Genomic DNA, 23391 nt, shown 5'->3' with positions numbered 1-23391 from the left:
AGTTTAGTTTAGTGATTCCGGTTAGTCCTCTGACAGTTGACCACCCGCTGTGCTGTCTTTTTTTTTTTTTTTTTTCCTAGACTGCCTTGATGGGCTTTGAAGTGTCCACCTGGGTCCTTTGTCCCCTGCCTAGCCCAATGCAAACATCAGTGCTTTCTGCTCGGTTGGTTTGTGGGGATGCAGCCCACAGGTGCTTGTATCTGTCTTTCACTGGAGTTGGGCCACCGTCTCTTCGTGCTGAAAGGTGCTGTGCTGGCAGCAGGAGAACACAGCAGCTTGGGCCTCCAGAAACTTACCATCAGTTACTAATCTGAGCTCAGCCTGGCCCTTGAACGTGGGCCATAGATTTCTAGATTGGGGGGCGGGGCAAGGGAGATCCTTTAGTGTATAGAGTTGTCTTTCTGCCTGCTTGCCTAATTTCTGATTGTTTCAAGAAATTGGCGTCCAAGTCGGATATTGTCATGTTCCAGCACGACATACCAGCCTGTGTGGCCTTGGCCGTGTGCTTGAGTTGGTTGCAGAGGTTTTTAAAGTAAAGGACCTAAGAAGAGAGCAAGGCCAGTGTATGGGGTAGAGGGGGTGGGGCGCTCCCGTGTGGCCTGTATTTTTTGATACAAGCTATTTCATGTATGAGCCATTTCACATACGAAAGTGTACATCTGATGGAAAGACAGAATGTACTAAAATTTACCGCTTTAAAAAATAAAATGTACCTCTTGAATGAGGCTAGTGTAAAACTGAACTAAATAAATAGCAATCAGATACTTAATTTTATAGTTGTTGCAAATATCATCTTGGGGTAATATGGGTGAAAAAGGCAGGACGTTTTATGTAGGATAAAGTCCTGAAATTTCGTATGTTCTTTTGTTACTGGAAGAGGCATCTTCTTCTCTTATATGCCAAGCAGATGCTGCTACTACATGGAGAGAGATTTGCCAGCTGTGGTACAGCTGGTCACTCAGGCCTTTTCACAGCTGCCTGTAAAACCCACGTGTGTTGTCTTCCCCCTCAGTACTTGCTTAGAAATCGCTGGCAGCGTTGTAGAGCGTATCCCAGTGACACCGCTTACCTACGAATTTTCCCGTTTCTTCTTTCTCCGTGACCTTCACTTCCTCTGGCAAATTCTTCCCGAGGTTGGGTGCGGCTCTTCAGGGCCCCCTGGACTTAGATGTATTTGCCCAAGATTGATGAAGGTTTTGGAGGCATGAAGTGGTTAAGAGCATTTCATGGCAGTGTCACCTGCTTGGTAGCTCTTTGTGACCTGATTTCCAGCATATTCTGTCCTCCAGCTGCAGAGATCCTCTTCCCGGAACCCACCCACGTCTTGCTCACCGGTCAGGGCTGACTCTTCTTTGATACGTCCTGGATCCTCAACTGGTCTCTTCACTTGGTAGTAGAGGTGCCTTCCTCCTAATTTTTCATGAGAATTGGCTCTTGGCTATTATGTTTTGGGGACACACTGGTGTTTTGCTTCTCTTTTTTCCATCTGAATCACTGGGTGTTGGATGCGGGAATGAGGTGGTAGTGAATGGGGAAGGTTGGGAAGATGATTCGGGTTTGCAAGAACAAAGGTTGTCCTAGAGCGGCCAAAGCAGCTGGGATTCAGATGGGCTGCCTCTTGGAGAATGGACTGGGGACGTGTGGGTCTCACAACTGCAGTGTGTACGAGCCACCACCAGAGGGTGATGGCTGCTTTTTGGCCCAGCGGGGCTCTGCACTTCCCCTCCCCCAAGGTCTCTGAAAGCATAGCCTTGAACAGGTGCTCCTGCCATTGTCTGTCGCTCAGATTGAAGAGTGGTCTTATAAGGAACCTGGGGATTCCATTTTGAGAAATAATTGCCTTTTTAAAGGGAACATTAAAGAAAAAAAGACCTTTGGGCTCAATTAAGAGCCTATTCTTTTCCTAAATACTCTGTGCTCTCAAACGTGGGCATGCTCTTGGCCTTGAAGTGGGAAGTTAGAGGGAATTGGGGACAGAAACCTGCTCTAATGTGGGCCGCAACTTGGTGTCCCCGGCAGGATTGGGGCTGGGGGCCTATATGACCTATCTTTGACTGTTGTATGCAAAAGTGATTTTAAAATTGGCCCCCCTAACTTATTGGAGACATCGGTTTAAAATAGTAGGAGAAACATCATTTGCTGTTGGCCGTGCATTGGATCAGTTTTTCAACGGAGGGAAGGTGACGGGGTGTCTGTGGCTGATTTAGGACAGCCTTTCCGCCTAGGATCTCACTGATACCTCACAGTCCAGAACGGGCGTTTCAAGGCTCCATTTCTACAGATGAGGAAGCCAGAGGTGCGTTAGGCCAGGGACTTGCCCGGTGTCCCCCAGCTAGTAAGGTGGTGGAGGTGGAATCCAAAGTCAGTTTTGTCTGATGAAAATATATGCTCATTCCGTATATGTAATGACACTGGAGCAATTCTTTAAACAGAAGTATCCAGAGGGGTTTCTTCTCTCCTGGAATGCCCTTCCTTTCAACATTGGCATGAACATTTGGGGCGGGGAGGAAATGCCATTAATTTTCAGGAAGGGACATTCTGTGTGCCTTGGGGTTCCAAAGGTTCCAGGGTCACCTGTGAATTGGCTGGTCACGTTCCTGTTTCGCTGCGGGGGCAGTGTTGTAGGGTGCGGTTTGTTTGAATTGTTTCTGGCATTGCTTGAACCCACAAAGTTCCCCCTCTAGTCTCTGGTTCTGCTGCCTCGGATGAGCCGCTTCCATCTCCCCCGCATCCGAATCTGCTGCCGATTTGAGCGAGGCGGCGGCGGCGGCGGCAGCTCCCAGACCAGACCGGCTGCGGCACGGCACCGACCAGTACAGCTCTGGGGCGTCTGGGGTGGGCGGCTCTCGGCAGGGCCCTACCTGGGCGGTAGCTGCCGCAGAGCCGTCCCCTCGCCCCTCCCTCCCTCGGACGCGGCACCTCCTGCTCCAGGCTGTTGATCACCTGTCGACAGGGGGACCAGGCTGGGTCCAGGATTTCTCCTCGCTGCTGCTGTTGTCAGGGGAAACCGACAGCCGTCTGCATCTAGACCAGCCTCGCTCTATCCCTCTCCCCTTTAAAGTGAGGTCATCCTGCCTGGCATCTGGTAAGTGCCACAAAGGATTCTGTTTTCCTTGGTGAACATCAAGAAAATGTTCTCTTATAATAGATCCATTAGCTTTAATCTAAATGTGCCAGGATTTGGGGAATTGTTTGATCCTTCTTTCCTTGTCTTTCTCTCTCTCTCTCTCTCTCTCTCTCTCTCTCTCTCTTTCTTTCTCTCTCTCTCCCTCCCTCCCTTCCTTCTCTTTTTCTTTCTTTTTTCTTTCTCTTTCTGTTTCTTTTTCTTTCAGTCTTTTTCTCTTTCCCACTCTGTTTCTTTTTCTTTCACTCTTTTTCTCTTTCTCTATCTCTCTGTCTCTCATGTCCATTAAACAATTTTTTGCATGATTCAGAAATCAAAATATAGACAGTGAAAAATTATTTGTGTTTAATCTGTGTCATCTTGTTTGAAACCTATTTTCTTTTCAGTGCACTGAAAAATTATTATACAGCCACTGCTCTGGTGCCTCCCTCCCCCGTCACCCCTTTATGAATAAATTACTGCATTTGTCATCACTGTGTTCCTGAAATGTCGAAAATAGACACAGTGGAAGGGATCTGTCATGCAGAGTTTGGAAATTTGGTACAAAACCCCAGGTGAAATGAGGACAGATCTTTTATTTAAAAACATTTTTTTAGACTTTATTGTGTATCAAGTTCAATTTAAAGCATAGCGAATGCAGTCAACGAGGTCGAGGTAGGACAGGGGTCCGCCTCTTTATTGATTTAGATTTACCTCCTGGGATACAGTCACCTTCCTTGTTTGTTTTATAACCTTCACAGGAAGTGCTTGAGGATGTCACATGACTCCTAACTTTAGTTTTCACTTGTGTTCAGAGATTACATGCTTTTGCTCTTATATGGATAGATACTCAGTTATGAACTTTAAAAAATTGTAGGTGAGGTGCCTGACGATTAGATCATTGTTCATTGTCTTTTCCCCACGTTCCTCAGCCTCCAGACATAGAAACTTGTATTCCCTTTAAGAGAAAAGAAAACCAGCCCTTACATTTTCTAGACTCTGAGTTAAGGAGTACTCGCGTTTAACGTCATTAAAAGAAACGAATCTCCAGGAACCTATTGTCTTTCCATTTGAGGTTAATCTCACTAACAGGAGTTAGTGTGCTTTTACATTTTTACACTTCGGTCACAAATAAGGCTCCGTGGCGAATATGTAATTGCATTATGTAATACTGGAATGGAAAACCAGGGCAGTGGTTGCTCTTTTGGGGTGAGTCCATCCATAAACGACGAGAGACTCGGGCTGCCTTAGACAAAGGTTGAGCGAGGAGCTGGTGCTGATTGCTATGAGTCACGAAGGGAAGAAGGAGCGTGTACAGAAGCTCGAGGCATGTCAGAAGCAACACTTGTCAGGAATCTGCAGTTGAACTTCTGACCCTGTTTGTCTGATGGTGACTTCTCGTTGTACCTGAGAGTTGAGTGGCACTGGGTCCCTGGATGTGGGAGAAGCAGCACAGCCGCTCTAATGGAGAGGGACCTGCCGTCCTTTTGGTGTGGGACTTGCAACTCTAGAGTCAAAACCATCACCTTAAAAGGAGATGTTTCCCTGGAGAAATGGGAAATCACAGACACAGACCCCGCAGACTTCACCTGTTGATACTTCCTCACCTGTACTCTCCCTTGAATGTGGGGGCACAGTTACACCTCATGAGGGGTAAGGAAGAACAGAAAGTAAACCCTAGAGAATTAGCTGCGGCTCTGGATGGAGAACAGTGGTGGAAGAAAGGCAAGAAATGCCCCCCTCCCTCCCGAGACGCCCCCGTTTGGCTCTGCCCCTCCCGTGCTATTGCGGTGCCCTTCTCCTGAAATGACCCAAACCGGGTGTTTGGCAACAAGAGGCTGTAACTTTATCTAAATGAATTTTTGCAGCTTGTGAACTCTCATCCCTGCCAAGGGGCCCGGGCGCCTGGTTAATGATCTTTAATGTGAATGATTCTGTGCCATGATTAGCATTTAGCTTGGTTAGTGCCCCACGGGCTGAACTCCGTGGTCCTCCTGTGTGATTGAGTCTCTGCCCGCCGTCTGCCCACCTGTGGGAGCTGGGCACAGCCGGTTCTCTCTTGATGTGCGCTCTTTCCATGGGGGTGGGGGGTCGGTGGGAGCCAGAGGAGGTGGAAGCAAAGATCTTCAGCAGAAGCAGCAGCTGCAGAGCGCCCTGCGTCGTGGAGGACTCCCGGCTGGCTGTCAGGCTCTGGGATCCAGAGCTGACCTTGTGAGCCTTTCCACTGAGCCTGCTGTAGGGACTTCTGTCCAGGTGGTGGTGATGCTGGGTGATCAGCGTCTCCCAGCCGCAGGTGTTGACTGCCTGGGTGTCTTTAAAGGCACCTTGGCAACCATCTGTGCTTCCCGGCTTCCTTCTGTTAAGACACACGTTGGCATCCTTCCATGAAGGAAGGAGGCATTTGGATGCAGTTTACAGGGTGGATAGAGTTAGCCCTTTTCTTCTGACCTAAGTAGGTTGTGGAGGTGACTTCTACATGGTCACACTGACACCTACAGAAAAAGAAGAAATCAGCTTTCATAATCACAAAAATGAGGAATGACCTTTTTTATTATAAGAAACAACTTTTAAAACCAGTTATTATAAATCCAGCGGCAGCAACCCGCAATCTCTCAGATTTCCCTTAAGAACTTACTCATCCTGTTCCACTGTTGCTTATAAAATATTCCTCTCCAGCCCACCCCTAACTTAAGCAGAGTGACATATAAAAAAACCTCGACACTTTTGCTGAAAGCATTTATAAGGAAAGCGCCTACTCCCATTAGATCTTTCCTCTTTCCCTGGCCTTAATTTTCTTCTAGGGAGTGGGGTGTGTTTTAATTGCTGGTGGCAAAATGATCCTTGGGCAGCGTGTCCCCGTGGTCCTCGGAGGCGGAATGTGGGTGGGTTGGGTGGCACCCAGTGGTCATGAGTTGTCCGTTTTGGCCTCCTTCCCAGACCAACTCCTGCCTTGTGCTTGCGTGGTTTGGCTGCTGGTTGTAGAATCTGATGTTTACTTTAGAATCCTGGGATGGAGAGGATGAAGAATGATTTCTAACCCTTGTTTCTTCTGATCCGTGTTTCTAGGGAATTATCAAATCCATACTTTTTTTTTTTTTTGGTTTTAAAAGTACTAACTCATAACAGTTGAGGGGAAAAAACATAATTTTGCTTCTTTGGTCATCCACAGTGATAATATTTTCTGAGACAAATACTGGTTTATATGATCTAATAAAAGATATTTTAGAAGCCATTTAATCCACATTGAAATCTTACATTGCTATTGAAATAATATTATATTTATTTATTTATATGTATCATGAATTGCTTCAAGGCAGTGCTTCTCAACCAGGGTTGATTTGGCCTTCTCCCACCCAGGGGACATTTGGCAGTGTTTGGAGACATTTTTGACTGTCCTTGAATGAGGACAGGCCACGGATGCTGTTCAACCTTCTGCAGTGCACAGGACAGCCCTCTACTACAAACAGGTGTCCAGCCAGCCTCAGTAGCGGCAAGGTTGTCACACCTTGCTTTGAGGAACGTGCAAAAGTAGAAAAGCCAAGGAAAATCTGAGAGCTCTGAGTAGCCTTATCCATAAAGAATAAAAGTTTGATTTTTGCGAAAGTGCTCAATTGGGCCAGGTTGAATTAACAAATTAGTGGAGCATGTGAATTATATAACATAGCAGTAATGTAGTACATTTCTTTCAAGTTCAAATTATTGGCCCAGTGTCTTATTTTAACATAATTTATTTAGTAGTTGCTTGGTAGTTTGCTAATATGAACGACCTGAATGGAGGGTTAGTTTTCATTGTCAGGCAGGAAGAGCGCTCTCCGTTTGTGGTGGAAATCACTCCATGGCAGCTGGTGGGAAGACCCTGTTGTGGTCATGTTGCCTGAGTCCCTCTGTGGCCAGTGACAGGATAGGGATATCCCTGGCATTAACCTCGCTGTAGAGACTGAAATAAGAAAGGATTGTGGAATTTTAGATACAGAAGGGGATCTTAAGAGTCAATTTAGTCTAACACCTTGTATTTCGAAATAAACTCTAGCCCAGAAAGATTAACTTCCCTTTTCGAATCATTCTGATGCGGTTTCTCCCTCAATTCAGTTCTTGGGGAAATTTTTGCCTGTTTATTGAATTCACTTTCCATTAGTCATGTGTTCATTTTCGACACCTTTTGTTGTCATCCTGCCTTGCTCTTTGAGAACTTCAAGGTTAACTTTTTATGTGTTTACTTCTTGATGCCTTAATTAGATTAAACTAACCTTAGGAATGGGACAATGGCTTACTCACTCAGAGAAGTGTTTTGTAAGTTTCAGTCCCCAAGAAGCTATTTGTTGTCCTGAGTTATATGACACCCAGCTTAGCATGACTGAACCAGTCGTAGTACCTGAACTCACTTCCAGGTTGGTGTTTTTCATGTAACAACTCACTTTTCATACATGGAAACTCATTATGTATTTGATAAATGTAGGTTCTCTTAAGATGGTGGTTACTGTAGCTATAGATCAGGATTGGTCTGTTGAAGAGCTGAGTCTTGATGGTGATTTCATCCAATATTTGCACTTTTCTTGGGCTTAGCATGCCTTGAGAAGCATCATTTTAGTCTTTTATGCTTGTATTTATTATATTTGCTTAAATAGCCTTCCTATGGTTGAATTTTAAATTGAAAGAAAACCAAAATTGCATCCTGGAACAGGAAAAGGACATTAGGGAAAAACAGGACATTATGGAATAAAGTATGGACTTTAATGATGATATATTAACCTTGATTCATTAATTATGACAAATGTACCAGGCTAATGTAACCTGTTAATAATGGGAGAAACCAGATATGGGATATATGGGAACTCTCTGTACTGTCTTTGCAATAATCCTGCAAATCTAAAACATTCTAAGGTTAAAAGTTGATCTTTAAAAAATTACTGTCATTTTGTTAAAGGATAGAGTAGTAAATTTTATTGTTTCATTTTTCTTTGGGATAGACTGCTGCTACAAATTTGAATTCCTTGTTTGCCTCTTAGCTTTTTGCTTAGGATAGCCATGAAGTGCCCCTTTCCAAAATGTGTCCAAATCAGTTTGAGCAACTTTTCAAACCATATCATGTGATTTTAATTTGCCTGCCATTGCATTGACTCATTTCTAGGTGGTATATTTAAAAGACTAGACAGAATTTTCAGGTTAAAAAGTTACATCAACAGAAAGTGTATTTGTAGGTGCCAATTGAATTAGTAGCTGGGAATGCTACCAGCAATGTGCTAGTTGGACAATGGGACGTGTCCTCTTTTTTTTGCTGGGCCTCCAAAGGCATCTGGGTGACAGATGTCCCTGTCTCATTGCAGCCTTGTGTAACTCAATGCCTCTAAAACTGGAATAAGGAATCACATGGGTTCATCAAGCCATAAAATATATATGTGGGTCTATTGTATTTGATAAGCCACTAAAAATGTTATTTTCGTGTGAATACCAACATGGTGGGTATATTGTGGGGTAAGTAAAAATTAGAATGAATTTTTAAAGTTGTGCCTGAAATTGGTGGCAGCGTCCTCAGGCCCTCAGGTGGTAGCCACCACCCCACTGCTCTGTTGTGTGGGCACTGGGGACAGTACAGAAGCACTGGGTGTGGAGATAGACGGACTTGACTTTGAATCAGTTTGAGGCAATTTCTCAGCTGTAAATGGGCATAATTGTCATCCTGCAATTTTGTTGTGAAAACGGAATGAGATAAGATACATTTGCATAAAGTAAGATCTGTACAGATGCTGAATATGTTACTTTATGCAATAGTAAGAGGCAACCTCCCTCTGCACTTGTAGGTAGAGGTTATATTAAGAACGTTGACGTTCACTTTGGTGGACAAAGGTTGGCTTTGGTGCCAACCCATGCTCTCTCTCGTTCTTGCTTGGTGTGCCTGTGTTAATAATGGTGGATAAAGAAGGTTACTTAGAAAGTTGATTTTTTAAAAATTATTCAAATGTATACAGTAATGGAGAAAATTACATGATGGCAAACAGCATAATGAAATCCCATCACCCAACTTCAACAGTTATTAACGCTTTGCCATTTTTATTGCTATGGAATGCAGTTTAATATTTCTTTGCAATTCTTTTAACCTTAGCATTATATCCCATTAGGGATGTAGGATTAAAAACATGTTTCAAAGGCAAGTAAAATAATATTTCTCTGTATGATTGCACCAGCAACTTGATACATTGTTGGTTTTATTTGTTCCACTTTGTTATTTTCTAAATTTAATTTTCTTTTTTAATTGACTGAGTCATAACTATAATATTAGTTGTATTAAGTCAGCCTTCCATCCCTATCCCCCTACAGGTAACCATTTTTTGTTACATTTGGGGTTGTCCCTCCATTGTCCTTTTTGGAAATGTAAGCAAATATATGAGTATATTTTGTATTCCTTATTACTCAGAAAGTAGCAGAATATATATACTGTTCTGAACCCTAATTTATTTATTTTTTCACTTAGAACTATATCCTAGAGCTCACTCAGTATATAGAGAACTTCCTGTGTTTTTCCCAGCTGTGTTAGTACGCCCTCATATGGATGTACCAGAGCTTATTCAGTCAGTCCCCTACTGATGGACATTCGGGTTGTTCCTAGACTTGTCCATTGTTTTGCAATAAATAGCCTTGTGTGCACGTCATTTTGTATTTTTGTCTAAACATGCCAGTAGAGATAAGGGGATAAGACGAAAGAGGCAAGTACATAAATTCCTTTTCTCTTGTCTTGTAGAAGGATAGCTCCTCAACAGTCCTTCATTCCCTCCAGCTCTGGCCTCCCCTTTGATACCAGATTTAACAGGTGAAGCTCTTCAGGCTTTAAACCTCCCTTCCTGCTCCAAGTTTTTAAAGCTAGAAAGAGACCTTGGGGATGGGCCCATCTTCCTTTGTTAATAGATGAAGAACCAGAGACCCAGAAAACAAGGGGAGAGCTTTGAGCCCAGCTCTCCTGTGCCCCCCTCTCCTCCTCTCTGCCCTCCATTGGCCAGGCTGTCCTTGAAGGCAGTGATGCTCAAAGCTTGGTCCACGGACCAGCAGCATCACTGGGGAGCTTGCTAGAGATGCAGAATCTCGGGCCTTGCCCCAGATGTACTGAATCAGAGTCTACTTTTAATTGGATTCCCAGATGACTAACAGTCAAGTTTGAGAATGCTGATGTGGTAGCTGCCTTCAGACACAGCTGTGGTTTATCAACAGGGATGGTACAGGTCATTTCCAACAAGTGGACTCACCCCCCTCCTCCTGATGCACCCCTCCCGTCTGCCTGTCCCTGCCCCTCACTGACCCCCCTGCCCCCTATAAGGGGTTCAGCATTGATCTCTTCAGGGGCAGGGTCTTTTCTGGTTATTCAGCTTCCATTTCCCCTTCACATGCAACCTTTTGTCCTTCTGGATTTACCTCTGTTCTATCATGCTCCTCGTGTCAGGAAACTGCTCTTAACTTTTTTTTCATGACTCTGTTCATGCCAATTTGTGTATTTATTGAGTTCAGTGTGCATCTGCTCACCACTGATGTTAAGGGCTTTAAAATGCTTGCTATTGTGTAAGAGTTCCATTATTTTTAGTTATTGTTACTATTATTAGTTCCATTTCTTCACTTTACTACTGCTGTGGAGTGTGTGTATCTATATCCATACCTATAACTATAACTGATATTTGGCCTCAATGCATACTTGATTAATTTAATTGGAAATTACTCCTTAAATTATCCACAAACTGAATTGGCAGCTACAGTGACTACAAGTGGTGAAATCATTGCCTTAATAAAACTAAGATCCTTCTACTGTTGGATTCACTATTTCCAGTCTCTCTTACATTTGAGTTTTGGAAGGTCAGTTTTTGGAAAGTGGAAGTAATAATTTATCAGATTCAGTGCTGAGGTTTAGTACACTGGAGGAAAGATTTTAGTATAATAATAATATGCAGTGTTGGTAAATGTACAAGAATAAGTAATTTTTTTTTAAAGGCAGCTTTTTATACTAAGAAACAGATGATCTTTTTTTCTAAACTATGTCAGCTGCACTCAAATTAGTAAATGTTAAAATAACTATGACTGGTAAAAACATTTTTCAAATTCTTTTTACTTTTTATATAATTAAATGAAATTCTCCATTTAGTAGTTGATCTCTCAGATAAATTAAGTCTTGCCAGACTGTCTGAGGAGATAGTGAATCAGACCCTAAAAACTTGTAGCATTTGAAAAATAACAACTATGTACTGCAGTTTATAAGGGCATAATTAAAGAAATTTTTTCAGTATTTTAAAATTTGTACTAGTAAATTTTATCCTGGTTTAGGTGAATCCAGTTCAAGTCAGCTGCTGTGAAAAAAAAAAAGTCGTTGCTTCTAGTCACAGACAATAACCAGTGTCAAAGAATGACTTTTAATTTTTTAAAAATTCAACCTTTTTTGAATTCGAAGGCCTAGTTGACCTTATTAACATCCGCACTCCACTTTTTAGGTACTAATACATTTATGAAATAGTTCCGGATGATTCATTTTTTTCACAAGCGTTTTTTTGCTCTTGGTGTGACAGGTGATTATCTGGAATACAAAGAGGATTAAGTCCTTTGACTTCTAGATACTTAGACTAATAGAAACCTTAAAATCTTCACTGGGCAGGGTATCCTGGGATCACTCTAGCCAAGTAAATGAATAGGCATCTAAATAGATGAAAGTTACTCTTGTTACGATATTTGACATTATGTTGACTGACAGGTTGTGATGTATGAGAATTGCATGTTTCTGAGCTTTAGCTAGTGTTTTTGAAAATTAGGTTAAGAATTTCCATAATGTTGATAGCATTAAACATTCATCACATAAAAGGTTTCGTGAGTATTGTACATCTTTGTGAGAGTCAGTTATGTAAAATTTGAAAAAAGGAAGAAGGTACTAAAACACTAGAAAGGAGATCAAATTCAAATAGTTGTGAGATGAAATGAAACTCTCCAACTGTAAAATCTGACAGAGTACAATGAAGAAAGAAAAGAAAAAATAGATTAAAAAATAAAAAGTAGGAAAGAGAGGAACTCAACATTATATCAAGTAGAATGTGTATCAGATGCAAATATCCAATAGCCCATGAGCTCTTCGATACAAGACATTTGGGTTGAGAGTTAAACTATTTCAATAAATATTATCTTATGAGTAATCTCAAGATATTCTAAGATGATCTAAGATCCAGTATAGTAAGTAATGTAGAATCAATGGTAGGTATCCTCATTCACTGTGACTCATTTGTACTTTCTGCTAGTTAGATCATTAGTCCTCTTTAATTGCTAGCGAACTAAGGTGGTTTTATGGTCACCAGCATCTAGCTACTACTTAAAACACTGAGCTAACTAACCCTTCTGGTAATGTTATGTTCACAAATGGCCAGAGGAATAACAGAGATTAAAGAAAGATAAATACAGTCATCTGGTAAAGATATTTGGCCTTTCTCAAAATGATGGAAGTTATATTTAGGAGAAGTGTTTTTGGTAAAAATATTTGAAAGTTTGTTTTATCATCATAAGTAGCTTTGGGTTATTTTGCCTAGAAGGAGGGGTGTGTGTAAGAGAGGAACGGGGAGAGAGGGAGAGGAGCAGCTGTTACAGGCACTGTGGCATTTGTCAGCTGTGAGAAGGAAATGAGATGATTAAGTTAATTGGTGTCGAATAAGAATAGAAAACAACGTGGGAAGTAAAATCTTGAAATTTCGGGTCTTTGCATTAGTCATTAGTTGAAGACTTAGAAGAAAATAATGGAAACCACCAGTAATTAAGAAAAGAAAGAAAATTATTGCAAAAAACCGTCCCATATCCTTTTCCTGGTGTTCAGGTAGAATGTAGTTCTGGTCCAGCCCAATTCCCCTCTCACTTCCTTTTCCACTCACTCTATCCTTGGCAAGTTGAACGGCCTGCGTTCCCTGTGTACGTCCTGAGTTTCTTTTCCTCTGTGCCATTCTTCAGGCTACACCCCAGGTCCTCCTCCTCCTGTGTGTCTGAGCCCAGCTCACCTGGTGAGCCCCAGTTCCCATGCCAACTTCTGTATGAAGAATTATGAGGAATTCTTTTCATTACTCATAATTGAAGTAGGGCGATTCTCAGAGGAATCAATTATGCTCCCTATGCCCTGAGTGTGGGATTCCTTGAAACCTGGAGCATAAGCGTGGTTAGTTGAGTTTGGTGAAATCAGTTGAAAGGTTACACCAAGTTTTCCACTTGGACAGGACCTCCTGTCTTCAGACCTCAGTCCTTAGAGGAGGGGATGAATCCATCTCTGCCTGACAGAGTAATTCGAGAGTAGAGAGCTGGTGTTATGGTTTAAGATTTGTGGGAGAAATAATACCAAAAAGTGGAGAGAGGACAGTGAGAGCAGAGGCAAGGGGACAGGCTATACCACTGAAGTGACAGCAGAACTGCTGGCTAGTCTGGAGGCGTTACAGGTGTATATGTTTGTGGGGAGGCCTTGGTGGGGGGGTGCGTCTCTCCTTGACCTCATTAGGCATGTGCAGCAGCACTAACAAGCCTGCAGGAAGCAATCACATTCCCACATGAGCACCTCGTACATCATCACCACGGTACCCATTGATGGGATGGGAGGATGGGGTGACCCTCAAATACAGTCCTCCCACCCCACCCTGCCCAAGAAAAAGCCCCTCCAAGTGCCTTTCTTCCCTCTTGTCCTTTGCCCTATGAAAATACACTCTAGTTCTGCTGTCTCCTCTCTTCTTTTTAAACTTTAGCATGTAATTGTTTGCTAAGAATAGGAACAGAAGTATTTCCGCCAGAAAGTGAATTTTAAGTACTTCAAAAGATAATATGAGAATATCTGGAAATTCCAACCTGCTCAGCCAGATTATTCCTTGACCATGACAAGTAGCTGGTTGCCATTGAACTTTGGCAAACACAGATTACTCCATTTCCTTTTGACAGATGAAAACCAGAATGCCGTGCAGAAAAAAGCCAGCCAACCAAAGACCTCATTTTAAAGATTTTTTTCTGGAGAACTGAAAACAATTGCTTGTTTATAGCCAGTACTGGGCCTTAAATATGAACCTATGACTGATAGTTCTGGAGTAGTATCCCCTCCTGAAGGATGGGTTAAAGCAGGCAGGGTTATGTGCATACAGGACAGGTATGTGGACTTGATAGCTTAGGGCCCCCAAGACCTACTGCACTTTTTATTTATTTATTTGTTTGTTTGTTTGTTTATTTATGACTTTGTTGGGTCTTCATTGCTGTGCATGGGCTTTCTCTAGTTGTGGCGAGTGGGCTTCTCATTGTGGTGGCTTCTCTTGTTGCAGAGCACGGGCTCTAGGTGCACGGGCTTCAGTAGTTGTGGCACGTGGGCTCAGTAGGTGCAGCTCGCGGGCTCTAGAGTGCAGGCTCAGTAGTTGTGGCGCACGGGCTTAGTTGCTCCGCGGCACGTAGGATCTTCCCAGACAAGGGATCGAACCTGTGTGCCCTGCATTGGCAGGCGGATTCTTAACCACTGCGCCACCAGGGAAGTCCCTATTGCACCTTTTTAACACATCTGAGACTTAGTAGCAGTGGTTCCCATGCCAACCCCCCTGTAATATTCTCAGGGACCCAGGCACACCCTTGACTTTGCCTCTGTACTCATACAGACACTGGTGTCTGGACATCTGGCTGTTGATCAGGATATGTAGATCGCTTAGACAGTTTGTTATATGAGGTGAAATTGTGGTCTGTTCCCCGAAAGCAGTGCATAGGGAAGGGATGTATTATTTCCTCACTGGTTTCAGAGACCCTCGGGAACATTAAATGGTTCCTATTACCAAAGAGTTCCTGTTATAATGGGGCTTTAATAGTAACGTTTTATTTACTGGGATTCACTGGGGAAAACATCTAGGAACAAAGAAAAAAATTAAACAGAGAACATGTTAAAAATTTCTTTTGGGTTTTGGTCCTTACCAGGACTTAGGGTAGCAACCCAAATAGAAGTATTTGCTTTAACCAACAGATAAATTATTAGCACATTGGTCGTTTACACGAGTCAGAGCTTCTAAAATGTGTTCCCATAAGTAGGTTGAGCCTTCTTCTCTGCCTGTTGTCCTAGGGTCTAAAAATTGAAACATGAGTCCAAACTCTTTCCAGATCATAAAAATAATATTGAATTAGTAGAGCGTAAATGAGTGTGGTTTTATTTGAGTGTCATCTTCAAGTTCCTCCAGCCATGTTGGGACCTTGTAAGTCTTCTAAAGTTCCCTGTAGTGAGGATTAAGGAAATGGTAGCTGCTTTGCTTCTGGCCTCAGACACTTTTCTAATTAGGTCAGAGCCGCTCACCCTTGGATAACCAGACACTTTCTCTGTCCCTTCGGCATTGATTTTTAAGAGTTGCTGTCTGAAGCAGTCACACAGACAGGTCGCTTCTTACATTGCTGAACCTGGGCACAGAGTGTGTTCTGAATAATTAGTTCTGATCACCTGAGAGTTTTGTATCAACCTGTCCTGAAGATGCAGCTCAAATGTGTTAGGCCGCATTCTTGCATTACTTAAGTTCACTATCATGACAAATCTTTGTTGATTCAGGATCTTGTGGTGCCCTAGATTTGGAACATTGTTCTGACTACAGGTAGAAGTTTTAATATTAGGCTAAATGTATACTGACTGCAACGTTTATTCTGGTCGTAATTTTTTTTTTTAAACCTGTATATGAATCGGATCACTTTCCCCAAAATGTGAAATGCAGGGTGAAAACCTGCCAGTAAGGGAGATGATAGAATTTTGTGTAAACTTGGCCTCTGTTAAGGAAATGGTGCTGACTCTTCCTCCTCCTTCCACTGGTTTATTAATCCTCTGCTCGTCAAATGTCAACTAATGGATTAGTTCCATTGCCTGCTTGTATTGTGGCTCTTAAAATTTTCATCTTAGCTATTTTTCTTTCTTGTTCTTCATGAACGTTCTAAATATTGTAGAACATATCACCTAGAAAGGGAAAGCTACCTTCATTATTAAAGAAGATGAAAAATAAAAGAATATGCATCATAGGAAATTTGGGGGGAAAAAAACCCCAACTAAATAAACAAAAATAAAGAACTAGGAAGGAAGAATTAAGAGGTGACAAAGATATGTTAGAATTAATAAAAGAGAAGATAAGATTTTAAAGGATAAGTAAATCCAGTAGCTGCTTATTTGAAAGGACCATACACTAAACTCCCATCATCCTAACTGAGGTAAAGGGAAGGCAAAAATAGCTAACAGGCATGAGAAAGGAGACACGGGAGGGATTAACTGACTGTATAGGAAAACGCTACATGTAGCCCTCTGGAAACACATTTGAAAACGTCGAGTTGATTTCTCCGTAAAATACAAATTACTAGAATTGATTCAAGAAGCATGGAAAACGTGAAAAGACCAATTAATATAGAAGAGGCAGGAAAGGTGGTTAAAATTACTATTGAAAAAGGCACTAGGATTCCATGGGTTTCGAGCTGAGTTTTATCTGACCTTCAAAAAACAGAAAATATTACAGACCAATATTTATGAAAGCAAATACAAAAATTCAAAATAACTTATTAACAAATAGACTCTTGTCTATTTGTTAGACAAATAGACTCAATAGTTTATTCCAGTAATGCTAGTGTGATTAAGTGTTAGGAACGCTTATCACCATCATCCACTTTTGTACCCCAGCATTTTAAAGGAGAAGAGTTTATGACCAGGTCAGTAGAGGCTGAAGAGCCATTTGATAATTTAAGCAGCCATTCCTAATATATTATAATCTAAAAAACCAATAGGAAGGGCTTCCGTGGTGGCACAGTGGTTAAGAATCCGCCTGCCAATGCAGGGGACATGGGTTCGAGCCCTGGTCCGGGAAAACCCAAAATGCTGCGGAGCAACTAAGCCCATGTGCCACAACTACTGAGCCTGCGCTCTAGAGCCTGCGAGCCACAACTAGTGAGCCCGCGAGCCACAACTACTGAAGCCCGCACGCCTAGAGCCTGTGCTCCGCAACAAGAGAAGCCACCGCAATGAGAAGCCCGTGCACCGCAACGAAGAGTAGCCCCCGCTCACCGCAACTAGAGGAAGCCCGTGCGCAGCAACGAAGACCCAATGCAGCCAAAAATAAACAAACAAATAAATAAATAAAACCAATAGGAATAAAAATAAATTACTTAAAGGCTATTTATTACCCCCCCAAACCAACCAACAACAGATATTTTCTAAAAGGCAAAAAACACTGTTTCAATTAAAATTAGGAATTATAAAAGGATGTCTGCTTTTACAATTATTTGACATTGTCTTAGAGGTTCTAGTAAATGTTGTTAAGACAGTGAAATGTTTGCATGTCTAGAAAATGCAAGAGCCTATGGTGGGAAAAAAATCTAAAGTCAATTGGAAAAATTGTCATGGTAGCTGGATAAAAATAAGTCTCTAAAAATGATCGTTTCTCTGTTTTGAAAACAAGCACCTGGAAATGGAAGTTAAGCCTTTCTTTTCTCAATAGCAGCAAATAACCTAGGAAGAAATTGACCAAGAATGGTACCTGTATCCTTTTCAGTGAAGGATTTGAAATAAGAATATATACCATGTATACATCAGTTATCCCCAAATTAATACATTTATTGCCATTCCCTTTAGAGTTTCCAAAGCAGTAGGTTTTTCCTGTTTGTTTTCTTTTTTTTTCTTAACTAAATGAAATAATCCTAAAGTGTATGTAGAAAAATAAATGCATAATACCTGTGAAGAGCACATTCAAATATGGAAAATAAAACCAGTGAAGGGAGGGCAAGCTTGGTTGACAAGTGATCACAATATGCTAATAAGAAAGTCTGTGATCAAATCAGTGTGTTACTGATACAGGATTACGTAAATGGTCCGGTGGGACAGAGCAGAGAATCCAGGACTGTGTATCCTTAAGCAAGAGAAGTTAATCCATAATAATATAGACAGTTCAGTACTGTTGAGGAAAGAATGCACGAGTTATTCAATGGTGTTGGCACAGTCTTCTCTTTATGGAGTGGGGGGAGATGGGCCTCTATCTTATAGTATAATCAGACATAAATTACAGAATCTTCAAAACCTTAAATGTAAAGAAGCAATTCAAATTTACAAGGAAATATAAGAAACGACTTGTATGATCTTAGAATGAGGGAGAACTTCTTAAGCAAGACTCAGTACCTGCAAGCTAGACAGTTGGGGAGGGGAATGTATAACATGTATGACAGACAAGGGATTACTGTCTATAACTCTTGTGAATTGGCAAGACAAACACGACTCGGGGAAAATGGACAAACAATATAAACATGCAATTCCCAGAGAGCAAATGCAGAGAGCCAGGAAGCCTGTGAAAAGCAATCCATATTTGCTAGGGAATTGCAGATTAAAACAAAAGTGAGAAGTTACTTTAAACTCATCAGACTTGTTTAAAAAAAAAGAGAGAGAAGAAACACTTCTTGCTAGCAAGGATGTAGTAGAAGTGGTATTCTCATAATACTGACAGAAATGTGAATGACCATGCTTTATTTGGAAAGTAAACTGGTAATGCATATTAAAATCGAACATTAAGGAGAAATGAAACATTTCTCGTTAGCAGCCTTTCTCCTGGATACCTATCTGTCTTCTAAAAATAAAAGTGTCTAGGGACTTCCCTGGTGACGCAGTGGTTAACACTCCGAGCTTCCAATGCAGGGGGCCCGGGTTCTATCCCTAGATCCCACATGCATGCTGCAACTAAGAGTTTGCATGCTTCAACTAAGGAGCCCGCCAGCCGCAACTAAGACCCAGCACAACCAAATAAATAAAATATTTTAAAAAATAAAAAAATTTTTAAAAAGTGTCTGTACACAAAGGCATATGTAAAAGGCTATTTATTGTACCATCATAGTGGCAAGATTTGAAAACACAAATGCCCGTTGCTTGAAAAATGGCTAGCTTTATGGAATATTTGTACGATGTCATATTATGCGGCCATTGAATGGGAAGAATGGAATATTTGTACGATGTCATATTATGCAGCCATTGAATGGGAAGCCATTGAAAGCACTCCTTCTCCAAGTCAAGAGGGGCTGAGTGGAGGTTGGTGTGGATGACGGTGGGTTGGGAGGAAGCGGGGAAAAAAATCCCACCTGTGGTTAAGTGTTAAGCACATTTCATAGTTTTCCTTGTGGAGCAAGCTGAACCGTACTGCGGTCTGAAGTTACAAATCCTGGTTCCTTCTCTTAGACCTCTAATTCTTTTTCTTTCTCATACCAGCCTGTGTTTGTTTTGATGCCCCGATGCCCTGTCGGATTTTGTGAGGTTATTAATTATGCATCTTTAAAATTCTCCTTCTTTTTCCGACTCTGTTTGCGTGCTCCCTATACAAGCTCGTGCCCCTGGTGTTTCATGGCCTGGTTTTCTTCACATGTTTGACGATTCTTGGTTGTCTGTTGGTCTTGGCATCTGTGAGTCCTGTCGGCCCCATTTGCATGTGAGGAGCCTGGCCCTGGTGTGTGTCAGGTTGAGGCCCTGGGTAGGACTTGGTGGGATGGGCAGCAGGGGGCCTCTTACATGTGGCTGCCGCATGTCCCTCCTGGCCCCCTTTAGCTACCTGCCCTTTCCAGACGTAGGACCACAGTCCTGCTTTCACCTGCATGAAGAAGGCAGTGACCATAGAAGCTAGAGGAAGCGAAGTTTCCTGATTAATCACCCTGATTGTTGCCCAGGGTCTCTCCAGTCCCTTGTATCAATTGCCTCCTGAATTTCTGGCACCCAGAAATATTTCCACCGGTTTGGCTCTCTCCTGCGCACTCGGTGGCTCTGGTTTTGTTTTTCTGTCCATTCAACCCATCCCATTTATGTTCAACTGGTGATAGTCTTTCTGGGGGACTTCCCTGGTGGTCCAGTGACCAGGACTCCGCGCTTCCACTGCAGGGGGCCCGGGTTCCATCCCGGGTCGGGGAACTAAGATATCCTGCAAGCCACGTGGTGCGGCAAAAAAAAAAAAAAAAAAAAAGTTATGGTAGTCTTTCCTCCTTCCCCAGAACTTTTGTGGATGTGGTATTTAGTCTGGATGGAAGAGGGGGAGGTAGGAATGTGCGGTCAGAGGGCCATCTGGATACTAATTTCTATTTAATCTCTCTAAGTCTTAGTTTTCTCATCTGTAGAGCAGGGATAATACCAGTACCTATCTCCAAACGTTACTGTTAAGATGAAAATAAGTGATGCTCTTAAAGGGCTTAAAGCAGTGCCTGTCATGTAGTAACAATTCCATCAAAGTTAGCTGCTGCTATTTTCAAAAAATGGGATCAGGATAGAGGTACCAGATTGCAGTATGTTTTTTTCTTCCCGGTTAATATATCCATGATGCCATCCAACACCATGTTTTGAAAGCTCTGTGGTGTCTGTTGATGTATCTTTGTGTGCGTGTTTCTGTAAATAAATCCCTACAGTTGAATTTCTGGATGAAAGGACATGAACGTATACAGTGTGATGTTCAACGATATTGAGGAATTGCCCTCCGAGGTATTATGCTAGTTTCCCTGGCTCCATTAGTTGATGAGGGTACCAGTTTTTCCCGTCCTCAGTGTTACTCCGTTTTATCAATCATTTAATCTTTGCCAATATGGAAGGTAGAAATATTTTATGTCTTTAATCAGTGAGGTCGAGTGTCTCTTCATATGTTTGTATTTCCTCTTTTATTCAGTGCTAATTTGCAGTCCTACTCCATTTTTCCTTAAGATTGTTAATTTTTCATTGATTTGTAAGAAGTCTTTGAAGAATAGGGGGTTTAACTCCATATCTGTGATATGTTACACATGTTTTTGAAATACTGTATATCTTATATAGAAGCTTTCCATTTTAACATTGTACTTTTTTAAAAAAACAATTTCATATATCTTTATTTATTTATTTATTTATTTATTTATTTATTTATTTTTGGCTGTGTTGGGTCATCGTTTCTGTGTGAGGGCTTTCTCTAGTTGCGGCAAGTGGGGGCCACTCTTCATCGCGGTGCGCGGGCCTCTCACTGTCGTGGCCTCTCTTGTTGCGGAGCACAGGCTCCAGACGCGCAGGCTCAGTAGTTGTGGCTCACGGGCCCAGTTGCTCCACGGCATGTGGGATCTTCCCAGACCAGGGCTCGAACCCGTGTCCCCTGCATTGGCAGGCAGATTCTCAACCGCCGCGCCACCAGGGAAGCCCAACATTGTGCTTTTAAATATGCCTTTTCTGTGATTTCTTGGAAAGCTAACAACTGTTTATATAGCATTATTTCTTTGTTAAAAGTAAGGGGCATTCTCCCTATAATTGTGAAAGTTACGCATACACATTTTTCTCAATCTGAAAAAAGAAATCAGAAGGAAAAAGTTACCAGCAACAGAAAGAACATCACTCTTAATATTTTGGCATTTTCCTTTTAGTTGTTTTTTGGTAGGGAATGTGTATTTTTACACAATTAGCATCATAATGTAGGTAGACATTATAGCCTTTTTTTTGGTCGCTTAACATCCCCATGTGTGGTATACAGCATTCCAATTTCTCAATGTGCAATATCTTAATCATTTCTGTCCTGTTTAAATTTCTCATTTCTCATATAAGAGAAGAAAGGTGCAGTGAATGTCTGTGCAAAAATTTTTAACTTGGATTAAGTTCTATACCTCCCTGGAAATGGAATTACTGAATCAAAGAATGTTAGGATTTAAGTACTTTGGTATGTATTACCAGTTTCTTTCCCAAAGCGTGGTACCAGTTGATGCTTCTTTCAGCATAAAGACTCTCACTTCACCTTAATCAGAAGATGAGAACCAGCCTGAACACCTAGGGGAAGAGCCTTCAGAAAGAGGCACAGCCAATGTGATGCAAGGCCTCACGTGGAAGTGAGTTTTTTCAGAGATTGAGGAAGAGCAATATGGCCAGTGGGGCTTCAGAGAGGAACGTAGCAGGCGGGAGCCATGGCTCTTGAGGGCTTTGTGGGCCACTGTGAGGAATTTGCATTTTATGCCTAAGGTTGTGGAAAGGCAGCAAAGAGAGCTGCCAGACAGACAGGGGAGTGGCTTGGTGTGACTGTCTGTTGCAGGGAAGAGTGGCCCTTGAGGCCAGTTTGGAGGCGGTTGCAGTAGCCTGTGTGAGAGAGGATGGCTTGAACACCTGGGTGGTAACTAACACCCAGGATGGAGAGAAGGGCATGGTTGGGGATTTATTTTGGCCATTGCGTCCTTAGGGCCTGCCAATGGACTGGTGTGTGAGAGACACAGAGAAGAACAGAATCAAGGAAATTCTGGCTTGAGCAGCTGGCTGGATGGTGGCCACCGAGATGTGAAGGGTTAGCTAGGAACAGATGTGGAGGCTGAATCAGAAGCTCATTAGGTCTCTTCGCCCTCCGAGTGGACATGTGAAGGAGATGATGGTAAATGAGAATGGAGCTCAAGAGAGAGATCAGGGTTGCATAGGTTTTTGGGGGGAGTCATTTGCATTTAGATGGTCTTTACAGCAAAGGACCTGGACCATATCACAAAGGATGAGGTATTTCTTCCATGTGAAAATGTGCTCAGGTTCCTGAGTAACTGCCCTAAAATAATGAACATTAGGAACCACAAGCGCTTCATGAATTGGGCAGCTGTGTCTGTAAGCTGTCAGGTTATAAATGCTTGGAGAAGACAAATCACTGGGTCCTGGCTAATGCCTTGAGCAGAGTAGAAGCAGGATATGATGCTTACTGAGTGATGTTTAAAGATTCAAGAGACCTTTCCCCCTTCTCGATGAGACAATTTTCTTTTCAGATGTTTTGATAAAGTCACTAGCAACTTGATTGCTTGTGTTAATGGTTAATTAATTGTGTTAATGCTTGCTTCACAGCATTAACCTGTGAAGCATGTAAACCCACATCAGCCTTTTTTTGTAAGGCGTTGGAAGAAAAGGCTAATCCAAGTTAGGAGGATTTAAGACCTTGTGAGGAAATTCAAGACTGTGTTTTAATCACCAAACCTTGCCTGTGTTATGTAAAGATTTTTGCCTGTGTCATGTCATCCTTGTTTGGTTCAATTTATTCCTCCCCCTCCAAGTGTCCTAGTTTCTCTTCTAACTGTAGCTGGATTTGAACAAAACAGAAACTTGGTTTTTTTTTCTCCCCCAGCGTTTGGAGTCTTCATTTGGTTACTCATTCTTTATAAATAAGTGATAGTATATTCTTAGCAATTTTTAAATAATTCTTTTTTTCCCTGATTATAAAAGAATTAGACATTGGAAAAGATGAAGTATAAAGCAATATCCACCTGTAATCTGAATAGCCCGAGAGAGATCGTTGGTTACCATTTTATTTCCTTTTAGTCCTTTGGCTGTATTTATATGTGCATATGGA

At 42.0% G+C, this 23391-nt stretch overlaps 1 protein-coding gene across 6 annotated transcripts in view; it reads left to right on the top strand.

Moving 5' to 3' along the window:
* NEDD4L (NEDD4 like E3 ubiquitin protein ligase) overlaps positions 1-23391 on the top strand; it is a gene marked incomplete at its 5' end in the record, with an annotated part of 340566 nt that overhangs the window by 132754 nt on the left and 184421 nt on the right. The window contains one exon of one of the 6 annotated variants that reach the window (XM_082354980.1): positions 2773-3085. The exons of the other annotated variants lie outside the window; for them this stretch is intronic. Of the gene's footprint in view, positions 1-2772; positions 3086-23391 lie in introns of those variants that run through there. 6 annotated transcript variants of the gene reach the window in all.

This window comes from Balaenoptera borealis, assembly GCF_965194805.1.
Source record: "Balaenoptera borealis genome assembly, chromosome: 14".
Taxonomy (NCBI): domain Eukaryota; kingdom Metazoa; phylum Chordata; class Mammalia; order Artiodactyla; family Balaenopteridae; genus Balaenoptera; species Balaenoptera borealis.
The sequence above is the reverse complement of the archived record's forward strand: the minus strand, read 5'-3'. Positions and strand labels throughout refer to the sequence as shown.